At 34.4% G+C, this 14,964-nt stretch overlaps 1 pseudogene; it reads left to right on the top strand.

The window, feature by feature from the left end:
* The first annotated feature begins 836 nt into the window (after positions 1 to 836).
* Positions 837 to 8,814, top strand: LOC107912462 (nudix hydrolase 2-like; annotated as a pseudogene).
* The last annotated feature ends 6,150 nt before the right edge of the window (positions 8,815 to 14,964 follow it).

A 14,964-nucleotide genomic window follows, 5' to 3' on the forward strand; every position in this document is an offset into this window, starting at 1 on the left:
GTGTCTAAACCCTGTGCGAAAAGACGGAATTATCTGAAGCATTGAAATTGCTTAATGAAGTAGAAGAGTGTGGATTCAGCCTCAGTACTAACATATGTAGTTCCGTAGCTTCCCATTTTAACATTGCAGGTGATATGAACAAAGCCAGGCAAGCATTGGAGCATATGGTGCGCTTTGGTTGGGATGCCCATTGCCATTAGCGGATGAAAATTCCTTTTACAAATTGTGAGTGGATAGTAGTAAAATGACATAAATGTTTTTAGAAAATTGTGAGTGGATAGTTCATTTATCCAATGAAATAAATACAAATGCATTTCTTTTGAAAATTAATAACTTCGTGTGGTTAGGGTGTTCAGTGGTCCAACTGTGACTTGAGTTTGAGTTGTACTAGTCGCTTTACTCTCCTCTTATAATTCACCAAAAAAGAGAAAAAAAAGACCAATTGGCAAAATTTGCATTATAGATAAATAGATAAATTTCATTTTTGATTTTTTTATCATGCTTAAATTTGAGATTTAATATTTATATTTTTATAATATTATTAATTAATTTACTTAAAAAGTAGAATTAAATTCTTAAAAATTAAAGTGGAAAGCTTAAATTTCAAATGTACAAAATATATAAAAACTTAAATTCATTGTTGTTTGAATGGAATTAGATTGACTAACTGAAGAGAGACATGAGATTTATTGTACCAGGTTAAAAAATTCAGTTGAGTCGAATTTTAAAGAGAGAAATTTAATAATTTTTTAATAATTTAATTAATTAATTGTATGAATCAACGACTTGATCGGTTGCCCTGATCTGATCAGGGTAGGGCAGAAGTAGTACACATCATGTTTGAAAAGGTCCATTGCACATTGATTTCAATTTCTACTAGCTTTCCCAATGTTTTCCTCCTTTGCCAAAGTCTTTTATCATCCAACTGCATCAGTTCATATATTTCATGTTAGTTCTCCGCATCTTGCTTCGTAGGAAAGACAAAATCGAATCAAAGAAGGAAGTTTGAGATTTTACCTCTAACATCTGTTTTATCTGATTTACATGCCCAAACTTGTCTTCGAACTATTTTCAACATCTTCCACTCTAGTATCAATATCATCACCCTCAACAATTCCCAATCATCTTGTCTTGTAACTCTTCAACTCTTACTCTTTCTTGGGTCTTGTTTTTCTGTCTCTCAAAGGGTATTGCAATTGTTTTCTTATTTTCTATTATCTTACTTGAGTTATTCATAGGTTTTGCCTACTGTGTCAGTTTAGATATATATATATATTGATTTTCTTGAAATTGGTGCTTTGGTTGAGATTAATTTAATGGAGGGAATAGCGGTTTCTAAGGATCGAAGCGTACAATTTTAATTTAATCAAATCTGTTTTTTCTTTTCTGGTTGTATTCTTAGAGGTCAGCATAATATCAAATCATTAAGCTCCGTCAGATACATGTCGACTTCAACAAATACTTTAGCAATTGAAAAGAAGATGGTACCTGGAAATGAAGTCCAACAGGTTGAATTACTTGCTGGGGTCGAGGATTTATACGGAGGCATCATTATAGACATGGAGAAAACTATGGATTCTGAGGCCTTCGTTCCTTTACTTAGGGCTTCATTATCGCAGTGGAAGCAACGAGTCTGTAATTTCATATCTCTGTTCATTTGCTTTTAGTTGAAATTCATGAATTTTTGTTAGATAATATTTTGCAGGGAAAGAGGGCGGTTTGGATTAAATTGCCTATCGAACTTGCTAATCTGGTCGAACCGGCGGTTAAGGTAAATAGGGAACTTAGAGCATAAGAATGGGGGTTGAGTTCATTCATTTTCTTAATGGCATGGCATGTTCTTGCTTTGTTAATTGATCAGGAAGGGTTTAAATACCACCATGCGGAACCAGATTATGTAATGCTTGTAAATTGGATCAGCAAATCTACCAATAGTCTTCCTAAAAACGCCTCGCATCGCGTTGGGATTAGTCTTTTGTCATGAATGACAAAAGACAGGTACCCCTTTCTTCAACCCTTTTTTTGTTACCGGTTTATTATTATGGAAACCTAAGGTAGTTTCTTCAAATTTAGGTGCTTGTAGTTCAAGAGAAGAGTGGCAAGTTCAAAGGCACAGGTGTCTGGAAATTCCCTACTGGAGTTGTTGATGAGGTTAATTATCTAAAAATATGGTGCTTTTTTTCTTCCTTTTATCTTTTTTGGCTTCAACTGACAACTTCTGCCCGTAGGGTGAGGATATTTCTATGGCAGCAATAAGGGAAGTTAAAGAAGAGACAGGGGTAAGTAAGTGAGGAAATGGCATATATATTTCAACCATGAGTCTGACCCTGTCTCCTTTTGTTTTTCCTTCAGATTGACACTGAATTTGTGGAAATTTTAGCATTCAGGTATGTGCTTTCCTATTTGTTGTTGATGGTTCCATTGGTTGTCTACATAAGATATTTGTTAAAATGATTGACTCATTGTTCTTCAGGCAATAACATGTTTGAAAGAATGTTTTGCTTCCAAGAACTTGTTAGACCATTGATGTGGATGTTTTCATTGGAAACCAATATCAGACAAGGAATATGAATTAGAGTTTTAAATTTATTTAATTTCTTTAGGAGTTTTAGTTTTACTTATTTTATTAAGTTTTTTATTTCCTTATAAACTTTAAATTAGGAATTCTATTAGGACTTTCCCTTTGTAATTAACAGCCTATAAAAAGGTTGCCAATATGAAATAAAGCAAGCAGTTTATTTTTATCACAAACGTTAGTTTGGGAAGGGGTTCAGTCAAGGACGAATCTGCCTTTTGAGTAACCATAGGCCGAAGGAAGAATTTTTTCTCGTCTAGACCTGTGACTAGATCTTACACCAAGGCTCATAACAACTTGGTATCGGAGTTAGCTGTCATGGGTGACGAAAAAACTTTAACAGCCAAGCTGGAGGCATTCATGGAACAAATGGCTACAAGGCAACAAGCATTAGAGGAGCAGATGGTGATGTTATCTCTTTCGATCCAAAAGACAATGAAAGGGGATTCAGAAAAAAATAATGAAGAACATGGCAGCAGTGGAGGCAAGAAAAGAAATTCTGATTCGCAACACGGTGGGGGCATGGTGCCGTGATACTCTAAGATGGAATTTCCCATTTATAATGATGTTGGAGATCCTTTAGGATGGTTAAAAAGATGCGAAATTTTTTTTGGCAATCAATGGACCAACGAAGAAGACAAAGTAGGCTTAGCTTCATTCCATCTCTTAGGAGAGGCAAAATTGTGGTTTTATCAAATCGAAGAAGGGTGGGTTTGGATGGGTGATTGGGTGCGGTGCAGTCGTTTAGCTTACTTTTTGTCTCACGTTACAGTATTGCTACAATATCTAATCTCACTGCCACTGCTGTTTTTATACTAACTGCAGGTAAACGCACTGCCCATCCAAACTCATCCGAAGAGGAGGCAAATCTGGATTGGGAGCGCTTTAGAGAGTGTTGTCATGTCAGGTTTGGGCCACCTATGAGTAATAATCCCTTGGGGAACTTGCAAACCTAAGACAAACTGGGACGGTAGAAGAATATCAACGCCAATTTCAATCACTATTGGCTAGGACTACTGATCTTAAACCTCGACAACAAGTAAACCTTCTTACTGCCGGATTGGTAGAGGAACTTATAATTGATATTGAGATGCAACATCCGGGAAACCTTAGAGTTGCAAGGAATATGGCTCGAGGTTTTGAACGTAAACAAAAAGTCTCTTCCAAGGTGTTATCTTAAACCAATCTAAACTGGTTAGCTTCCCAAAACGGTGGCAGCACTTCAATTATTCCAACAACTAAGAGCTTTGCAAAGGGAGGAGGACAAACAACGAAACCAATGGGGAATAACAACAAAATAGGTTCTTTCGTACCATTTATCAAGAGATTGGCACGAGCAGAAATGGCGGAAATAAGGGCTAAGGGATTGTGTTATAATTGTGATAAGTCTTACTCCATGGGACACAGATGTAAAAGGCTATTTTGGATAGAAGTACCAGATATTGAAGATGAGCAAGATGATGAGGTAGATGATCTTGAAATTTCTTTACATGCCATTAAAGGAACTTGCAATTCATCTACTATGCAACTAACAGCAAAGGTGTCAGGAAAAACAGTGTTAGTTCTCGTTGATTCGGGCAGTATACATAACTTTCTACATGAAGGTCTAGTGCCAAGATTGGGACTGAAAATACAAAAAAAATCTGGGCTGCAAGTATGTGTGTGGGAAATAGAGAATGGGTTCCTAGCATATGCATTTGTAAATCAGTACAGTTCATCGTGGCCAATGACAACTTTCAAGCTGATTTTTATACAATACCATTAGAAGGGTTTGATGTGATTTTGGGGGTTAAATGGTTGTGTACCCTTGGTCTGATTTTATGGGATTTCAGCTCCTTAACTATGCAATTTGCAATAAACAAAAAGAAGATACTATGGCAAGGGCAGCACCTAGAGGAAGTTCCACGACTTAGTTTGATACAAGGACAGGATTTAACTAATATAGTATTGGATAAACTACAGGTAGAATTTATGCATTTATTCCAAGAACCGTCTGGGTTGCCTCCCAACCGCAAATGTAACCATCGATATCCACATTTTCAAAAGGATGAGATTGAGAAACAGTGTGATCAAATGTTACAACAAGGAATCATTCGACCCAGTAGATCACCATTCTCTTCTTCGGTAATCCTGGTAAAGAAACATGACGGGTCATGGCGTTTTTGCATTGATTACCGAGAGCTTAATGCTTGCATTGTTAAAGATAAATATCTGATTCCTGTAGTGGATGATTGTTGGACGAACTTAATGGGGTAAAGCATTTTACAAAATTGGATTTACGGTCGGGATATGTTCAAATTAGAATGGCAACTACAGATGTGAAAAAGACAACCTTCCGAACCCACCATGGACACTTTGAATTTCTTGTCATGCCATTTGGGCTTGCCAATGCCCCTTCCACATTTCAGAGTTTGATGAATGACATTTTTCACCCTTACTTGCGTAAGTTTGTTTTGGTATTCTTTGATGACATATTAATTTATAGCAAAACATGGACTGAACATATGCATCATGTAAGATTAGTTTTTGAACTCTTGCGGGATAACATGTTCTTCTTAAAGAAATCCAAGTGTTTCTTTGGAGAGTCTTAGGTAACCTACCTTGGTCATGTCATCCATGGTGAGGGAGTCGAGGTTGATCACACTAAAATTAAAGATGTCACCCATTGGCCAACTCTTAAAACTACCAAGGCTCTACGAGGCTTTCTTGGGTTGGCAGGATATTACAGAAAATTTATCAAGAATTATGGACAAGTGGTCGGACCCTTAATATCTCTTCTAAAGAAAAATGCCTTCAACTGGACTAAAGAAGCTGATGTTGCTTTCAACCAATTAAAAACTTCTCTTTCAGCAGCCCCAATCTTGCAATTACCCAACTTTGTGGAGGAATTTGTGGTCGAATGTGATGCTTCGGATAGCGGGTTTGGAGCCGTACTGCAACAAAAGGGACACCCTATTGCCTTTTTCAGTTGCAAGATTACAGATCGACACCTTAATTTGGCTGCCTACGAACGTGAATTAATTGGTTTGGCAAATGCAGTGACTCATTGGCGACCCTATCTTTGGGGAAGACACTTCTTCATTCGTATTGATCACTTCCGTATTAAATACTTGTTAGACCAATGACTTACGACATCCCCACAACAACATTGGATCAGCAAGCTAATGGGGTTTGATTTCCGAGTGGAGTATAAAGCAGGAAAGTTGAATAGAGCTGCAGATGCTTTATCTAGAAAAGACAAAGACTTACCACACTTCATGACTGTTTCATTCCCTCAAGTTGAAATTCTTAAAGCCATCAGACAAGAAATAGAAGCTTCTCCAGAATTATTACAACTCCAGCAAAGAATTCTACAAGGAGAATTGGGGTCCGATTGGGTCACACAAGATCAGTTGATTTTCTTCAAAGAGAGGCTGTACCTTTTACCTACCTCACCAATTATTCCCACTATTATTTCCTCTATACATGCTATGACACATGAAGGGGGATTGAAAACATTGCATCGCCTTCGTTAAGATTTTTGTGGAAAGGAATGAAGCTTGCAACCTCAGAATTTGTGCAACATTGTTTAGTATGCCAACGCCACAAATGACAAAATTTATAGCCCGCAGGTTTACTTCAACCCCTTCCAATACCACAACATGTTTGGCCTGATATCTCTATGGATTTCGTTGAGGGTTTACCCAAAGTAAAAGGGAAATCGGTACTTATGGTGGTTGTGGATAGACTATAGAAGTACGCTCATTTTTTACCCTTGTCCCATCCGTTTACTGCTATATCTGTTGCTACCGTCTTCTTTGCAGAGGTATTCCGACTTCATGGCTTGCCGAAATCCATAGTTTCGGACTGTGATAAAGTTTTCCTCAGCCTATTTTGGAAGGAATCATTTCGTCAAAGTGGTTCTAAGCTCGCTTTTTCTTCAGCATACCATCCCTAATCTGATGGTCAGACAAAGGTAGTTAACCAAACAAGGAAATATACCTACGATGCCTCTCTAGTGATTGTCCACGACAGTGGGTCGATTGTGTTCCATGGGCTGAGTATTGCTACAACACCTCATATCACACTGCCCTAAGGGCCACCCCTTTCCAATTAGTATATGGTAGGGATCCACCTCGACTTCTCTCCTATTCAGCTGGTTCTACAAGGATTGAAGCTGTGGATAAGGCTCTACAAGATAGGGATGCACTTTTACAAAATGCTCAGGATAAGAACACTTATGATTTGGGGCATAGAGAGTTGAATTTTAAAGTCGGGGATTGGGTTTGGTTACGGCTTCAGCAATATCGACAATTGACGACAACTAAACAGAAGCATCACAAGTTGTTGCCAAAATATTTTGGTCCTTTTAAGGTCTTGAACAAAATAGGAACAGTGGCCTATCAGCTTGAATTACCTACAGGCAACAGAATACATGATGTATTCCATGTTTCTTTCCCTAAAGAATACAAGGGACCTCAACCAGATGCGGTAGGAGACTTGCCCTTAGTATATGATGGCAAGACCTTGCCTACTCTACAAGCTATTATTAAAACCAGGCTTAATCGAGGTCGACGGGAACTATTAGTGCAATGGGCAGGATGTCCTTGAGAAGATGCCACTTGGGAACCAATTGATAGTTTTCGAGCAGCTTATCCTGAATTTGAGCTTGAGGACAAGCTCAACTCCAAGAGGGGGAGTAATGATGTGGATGTTTTCATTGGAAACCAATATCAGAGAGGGAATAGGAATTAGAGTTTTAGATTTATTTAATTTCTTTAGGAGTTTTTAGTTTTACTTATTATATTAGGTTTTTTATTTCCTTATAAACTTTACTAGGAATTCTATTAGGACTTTCCCTTTGTAATTAACAGCCTATAAAAAGGCTGCTAATATGAAATAAGGCAAGCAGTTTATTTTTATCACAAACGTTAGTTTGGGAAGGGAGTTCAATCAAGGACAAATCTGCCTTTTGAGTAACCATAGGTCGAAGCAAGAATTCTTTCTCGTCTAGACCTGTGACTAGATCCTGCTCATAACAATCTCATGCTAGTAATATCAATTTTCTGGTTGCTTTAGAGATTTAGACTCAAGTCCTAACTGCTGCTTTTTTGTTCCCCAAAATACAGGCAAAGTCACAAGTCATTCTTTACAAAATCAGATTTACTTTTTGTTTGTATGTTACGTCCACGCTCGTTTGACATCCAGAAGCAAGATACAGAGATTGAAGCTGCCCAGGTACATTCCTATGGACAATTATGATGAATATGCTGGTAGCAATAGGACCCTATTAGCTGATCAGAATAGTTCTTACTGGACAAAATCAGCTTAGCTGGAGCAAAGCAGTAATCAACATGGCTGTAACCCTCCCATGAATAAGTTAGTATATAGGTCCTATCGGGTGGAAAACTAACAAGGGTCTATAATTTGAATATGGCATGGCTTATGGATTACAGAGAGTAGAGGAGATAACATAGGTGAAGGTTGTATATATCTGAACCATTCGCCATGCTTTGATTTAGACTATGGAAAGATGTGAGTGATAGAGATAACACAATAGTTCCAAACAAACATGCAGCCACCACTGGGCTTTCTCATTCCCTTTATTTATACCAATGCCTAAATATGCAGGGGACACATAATATAAGGAAATTGAAGTAACATAATTGTGGCATTTAGCACCATTTAATGGATAGTGGATAAAGATCTTTTTTTTTCTAACATAGGAGTAGGAATAGGAATAGGATGGTTTAAGTTGGGAAGCAAATGGCTGAGTGATGAGCTTAACCATTATCTAAAAAATTGTTAAACAAAACAAGTAATGGTGTTTCCTTTTATATTAATTGTTGCTTCAGTGGATGCCAGTGGAGGAGTATGCAGAGCAGCCTTTTATGAAGAAACATGATAGCTTTAGTAGTGTAGCCAAAGTATGTTTAACAAAGTCAGAGAAGGAATATGCGGGATTTTCCCCAATTCCTAGAACTACAGCTTCTGGCAAGACCAGTTACTTATACTTCAACACCAAGGATCTCACCCAACTATGAACCGTGCTGTGCTACTCTTCATTCTTTCCATGCCGGTAACTCCAGGTCAATGATTGAAAGCTATTTATTTTACTAGAATTTAAGTCTTTAAGGTTTTCTGGAAGGTCTTGGGTATCATATTTTTATACTGATGTTGGAATATACGTTGGACATGGAATAAGGGTTGTTGAAAAATGATGAAGAGAAATGGAAATGAAGTTCAGCATACATTATTTATTTATATCCTTTACTAGTAATTCTTTTTGTTAATTAAAATATCAATCTAATCGATTGAAAAACAGAGAACAAAGGAGCAAAAAACAACAGCAAAAACGTTGCTGAACTTATCTGTATTACTTTCGACAAAGCTTAACAAGTTTTTAAATCAATCAACCTACCAATTACTACCTACTACCGCTAAGTAAACTTAAACTCGTAAAATATTACTTGCACACATAGATAAACTGACTAATCAGCTCAATCAACACCTAAATACATCAAAACCATCATCGACTAATAAAGGAACTAAACAAATTTGCCATCCTAACTCGACAGAGTCAGCATGCACCAAAGCTTTAGCCGTATGTCGCACCTTCCTCCCTAGCGGATTCATCTCGCACTTTTCCTCCTCGCGGATTAATTTATTATGGTGATTGATTTCAATTTCAAATAAAATAAATTTATTAGCAAATGGAAAGGCCAAAAAAGAAAGTTGCATTGCATTGATTATAGATAAAATTATAAAAGAATAAAAGTTGGAATGATAGATTGAATCGTTCCAGACTTCCCAGTTTCCACTTTAATATTTATAATTTTTTATCAATTTCATAATTTTATTTATTTAAATATTAAAACCAGTTGAAACAGTAGTTAAACCAGATAGGTTAGTTTAATAAAATTTCATAATTTACATAAATATGAACTCATTGGTTACTTATAAATGATCATGGATCAGGCCGGGTTTGGGCTGGGTCTAGACAGAAATTTTAGGCCTAGGTCCAGCTTGAAATATGGGCCTAAAAATTTATCCAAGTCCGGCCCGAAAGAAAATTGCTAAGCCCGAGCCCAGCCCGGGCCGATCCATATTAAATTTTACAACACTAAAAAAGTATATATTTAATATATATTTGATTAAAAATAATAATAAAAAAATATCTAATATATAATTCGGGCCGGCCCGAGCCGGCTCAGGACAAAAGTTTTACTCGAGGCCCATCCCGTTTTCTAAACGGGTCTCGTTTTTTACCCAAACCTATATTTTGAGCCTATATTTTTATCCGAACCCTCTCATTTTTATCCGGCTAGCCCAACTCATGATCACCTCTAGTTACTTAATCTTTAATTAATATTAAGTTAGATTATATGGTTGGATCATAATACAAGAAAACAATTTATATTTGTATTTAATCTAAAAGTTTCGTAGTTTGACGAATCAAAACTGAGTAAACTAATTTAAGAATTATTATATTGTCTATCAAGACCAATAGGGGAGATGCATTGTCTTGGGTATCAAAATGATTGACTACTAAAAGATAGAGAGATATAGATGTGATTGTCTAGATTGACAATACATATGATATGACCCAAGTTGAATAAATCCTGGATTTATTGTGGATTAATTCACTTGTGATGTTCATAATATGACTTACTTTAATCCTGAATAAGTGACTGACTATGCGTGCGTGACTTGTAAATTATGATGTATAGAAATCCCGAGTTCAAAAAAATAATAAAGCCGAAAGTTGGTACATTGGATATATAATTTTTGCATGCCATAGCTTTATTTACAATAGTGGAATTCGTAGTCCAATAATAAATTATATCATTTCATTGGCATTACACGATAAATAGAAAAATAATGTGACCACGGGTCATTTGTCAAAGACAAATGATTTAATTACTATTTGTAATTGACTTTTTCATAGAAGAAGATCTAATGGTTACCATGATATAAAATAAGATCATATAGGGTGTACAAATTTAACCCAAAGAGGTTAAAGATTTCCTATGAGGGTAAGACACTTATGACAATGTCATTGGACGAACTTAATAATTAAATAATATTATAATTAATAGACAAAGAGTAGAACTTAATTACAATTTATTTTAGCCTAGTTACATATGTCCAACTGTTCATTTGCTAGCTCAACATAACCCAAAACAAATTGCATGTAAAATTGATGTGTGAAAATTCGTTATGCAAGTGCACGTGTCGAATCAAGTAATAAAGTACAATTTATTTGTTCCCATGAGGACCAAATTATAAGCTACTAAGTACTAACTATTCAATTTTATCCAATTTGGATCAATAAAATAAATTATAATTACTGCTAAAATTAAACTAACAAATTAAAGAGATTTTATCTAACTAAAACAATGAAAATTAATGAGTTTCTCAATCAATTTTAAGATCTTGGAACTCTAACTTCACTTAATTCAGATAATCAATTATCTTTTATTCAATTGTTCAATCCAAGTAATTACTAACCCAGGATTCAATGACATTAACTAGATCTCTTCCGGTAACTAATTAAGTTACTTCCCCTTCCCACTAACTATGCTAGGCAAGTTGAACGAAATCACTACGAATAGACCTATTGGGTTGATTAGGGCATAAGATACATTCTTATCCTAGTTGTAAATTAACTCATTCGTCGGTGCTACTAAGTTAACCCTAATCTATTTAGTCGAGTTTTAAATCTTAAATTTCTCTTCCAAGACAAATCAAGATTATTATATTAATACTACTTGATGATCAGACAAGCAGATTAAATAAGTACAAGACTAAATAAATAATTAGCAGAAATCGAAACAATTGAAGAGAAACTAATTAATCAACTAAGAAATATGATCCATTGTTGTTCCAAGAAAAGAGAGTTTAATTCAAGTTGATTTAAGAAAACCACACAAAAAGAGATTCACAACTAACTTGCATCGATAAAAAGTAAAAAGAAATAATCTAGAAAGAAAAATAATTATTGAATTCATGCCGAGTGCTCCAAATCTCTTTTTCTTCTTCTTCTCATCTTTGCAAGCTTGAAGTCCTCATTGGTGTGAGAGAATTGTTTCTTAGCCTCCAAGTTGATTCTTTACTTCCCCCATTTTCCTTTTAAATCACGTCACTTCTTATTTTTAGGGTTTTAATCTTTTCTCTCCATTGGATGCATAATTGTGGTGGGGCAGGTTGCTTGTTTGGAAATTCTGAATTGAAGATTGTGCTTGATTGCCCTCTCTTCACTACTTTTTACTCTATACTCCAAGCATTCCATTATTCATTCAAAACCTACAATGTATAGAGGAAAGTAGAAAGTAAATCCAAACTAACTCTAAAAATAATAAAAATCAAATAAAATATAATCAAGCTGAAAAAATAATAAAATGTAATAAACCTAACATAAATGCTAAAATCATCTTTTAAAATGTTATAGAGCTATAATTAACTCTAAATATGAGAGTTATCAAGTATCAATACAATTAAATGAATGAAAACAACAGTAAAGAGAAATAGATTGCGTGTATCACTATCTGTACTGAATGCGCTTTCCCACTAAGAACAAGAGATGACGTAGAGATGAAATTAATTTTTTTGAGTTATTATTTAATTTATTATAATTAAATACTTGAAATTTGAAGTCAAAATTAAATCAATCAATCAACACAGTTTTATTGAACGAGGCAATTAAATATATCCTCATAGATTTTGGTATGATGAAGTCGTAATGACTTTGATGAAAATAGAATTGAGTTGAGAAAATAAATTAATTGGATGAAATTGTAACAACTCGATTTTCAATGGTACCAAAAAATGTGGTCTTGAAATCTCATTTTCGTAAATCAAGTCCATAAATATAAATTAGAAATATTTACAAAGTTAATATAGAAAAACGTTAAAGAATGATCAAATAATTTTGTTGATTAAATGGTTAATTAAAGCTCATGGATTAAATTATAAAAGTCTAATCGCTATAGAATTTTAATTAAAAAAACTTGATGAAATCATTCAATGAACAAAAATGGAAAATAAACCAATAGTAAATATGAGATAGTAGATGATAATGGTGGAAAACATTAAGAAAGATTAGTCATTAATAAAGGAATAATAAAGTTTAATTAAAAAAAATTAACCAAAGTTAATTAACCTATAATCTATGTATAAAAGTGAAGTGAGTAGAGAAACCATCATCTTTTTCTATCATCCCACCGTCCACCATTTTTGAAACTAAAAAAAAAACCTTCCAAGCTTTTAAAGCATTCGACCAAGCAAAATTTAAGGTAATTTAGTCTTTTTTTCATGTAGGTTTTATAGATTTATGATCATGGAAGGTTGATTTAACTAGGGGTGAGCAAAATCTGATTCGATTAGAAAAACTTGATAAAAAATTTAAATTTTGAATTAAATAGTTCGAGTTATTTGAGTTAATCAAGTTATTCAGATCAACCCGAATAAAAAAAATTAAGTTTTTTGGTTTAACTCGAATATGAATTACACAATTCGAGTTATTCGAAAATCCGAATAAGAAAAGGCAAAACTACATCGTTTTGATAAATGTTTACCTTTTCTAAAATTAAAAGTCAAAACTATTAAGTTAAAAGGCAAAATTACGTTGTTTTGATAAATATTTACTCATTAAGTTAAAGATAAAACAATTATATTGTTTATGTAGTTAAATAATCTTGTACTTTGTCTGCTAGTTAAATAATCAGTCCATGTAAACGCAACATTGAGTATAAATAATATTTTACAAGCCCAATTTTAGCCCGGGGCCCAAAACCCAAACCAAATTAAACCCAACCCACCTAGACCTAACCCACCAGCCCAAATGAGCCCAATTCAGTCTACCTCAAGCCCAAAATCCCCATGGCCCAAATCTCAGCCCAATTAACAAGAAGCCCAAATCAAACCCTAATAACCCATAACAGAAAAAACAAAAAATAAACAAAACCCTAGGTGCACCGCACCTAGGGCCTTCTGCCCTCTAGCTTGCTGCCGCCACACCTAGGCCTGCCCTAGCCGCCGTTACCACCACTGCTCCACTACCCTTAAGTGACCTGCAAGAAATGACAAGAAATAATATAAAAATATTGTAAAAGATGGCTATAAAAAGCCATTTGAAAAATGTAATGGCGGGGGGGGGGGTTCTTTTTAAAAAAAACAAAAGAAACAAAGAGAAATGAAAAACAGATATCAGTTTTTTAAAGGTGATTGTTTTTTCTTTATTTCTTTATTTTTTATATTATTTTTGAAGCATTAAATAATAAAAAGAGTTTTTTTACCTATTTGACGACGCCGGAGTGTCGGAGGGACAATTCAGTGTAAAAGGGGAAGCTTTTCGGCTTCCCAGCCGCGACACAAGGTGGCGCCAGCGCCGGTGACTGGCGGATGGCACAACGGGCGATGGCCGGTGCTCAGGCCGATTTCTGGTTTTTTTTTGAGAAGGGGGGAGAGTATTTCGGTATTTTTTTAGAGAAAAAATGAAAATGAATTTAAAAAAAAAAACTTAAGTTTTTTAGGCCCCATAAACGACGTCGTTTTGGGCAGGCCTCTCAGGCACCAAAACGGCGTCATTTTGGCAGACCTGCTCCAGGCTAGGATCTGAGCGTTTTTTAGCAGAAAGGCTAATTGCGCTTTCAACCCTTCCACTTTTCAATGGTTTTACAATCAAGTATCTTTATTTTTTAATTTTACCCCACGATTTTTCAGCGATTTCAATTTGGTCTTTGCTGTAACGACGTCGTTTTGGGAGAGAGGGAAAAATTTCCCTTTAGATCCCTCTATGTTATGCGCGCGTTCAGAAGGATCCCCTTTTTATTTTATTTACAGATTTGCCCCCAAAGTTCAGTTTTCAGTTTAAGTTAGTCCTTTTTTTGTTATATTTTGCTATTAGATCAATCAATTTTAATAATGTTATCATTATTTTTACTATTGTTATTTTTAATATTGTTATTACTATTACCATGGTTATTATTAGTTACTTATTTATACCTTTTTAATTTTAGATTTAATTATATATATACATACATATCTTTGATTCATATATATATACATACTCCTACACTTTTATACTTCATACTTTATATAGACATTATACATATATTTTTATAATATATATATATACACGTACATATTTTTATAACTTATTTACATATATATGTACATATACATACTTATATATTTTTTATATACTTTATAATTTGTTTACATATCTATATATATCTATATACATGTTTTTATTTTCATAAACATACATATATATACATACTTATATTTTTTATATTTTTATAATTTTATACATTTTATTTATCCATTTATTTATTTACGTTTTTATTGATATTTTGAAAGAATGTTTTAATTTTGTTTGTTTATATATTTGTTGTTTTGTATGTTAT

Source organism: Gossypium hirsutum, chromosome D11, assembly GCF_007990345.1.
Source record: "Gossypium hirsutum isolate 1008001.06 chromosome D11, Gossypium_hirsutum_v2.1, whole genome shotgun sequence".
NCBI classification, from domain to species: Eukaryota; Viridiplantae; Streptophyta; class Magnoliopsida; order Malvales; family Malvaceae; genus Gossypium; species Gossypium hirsutum.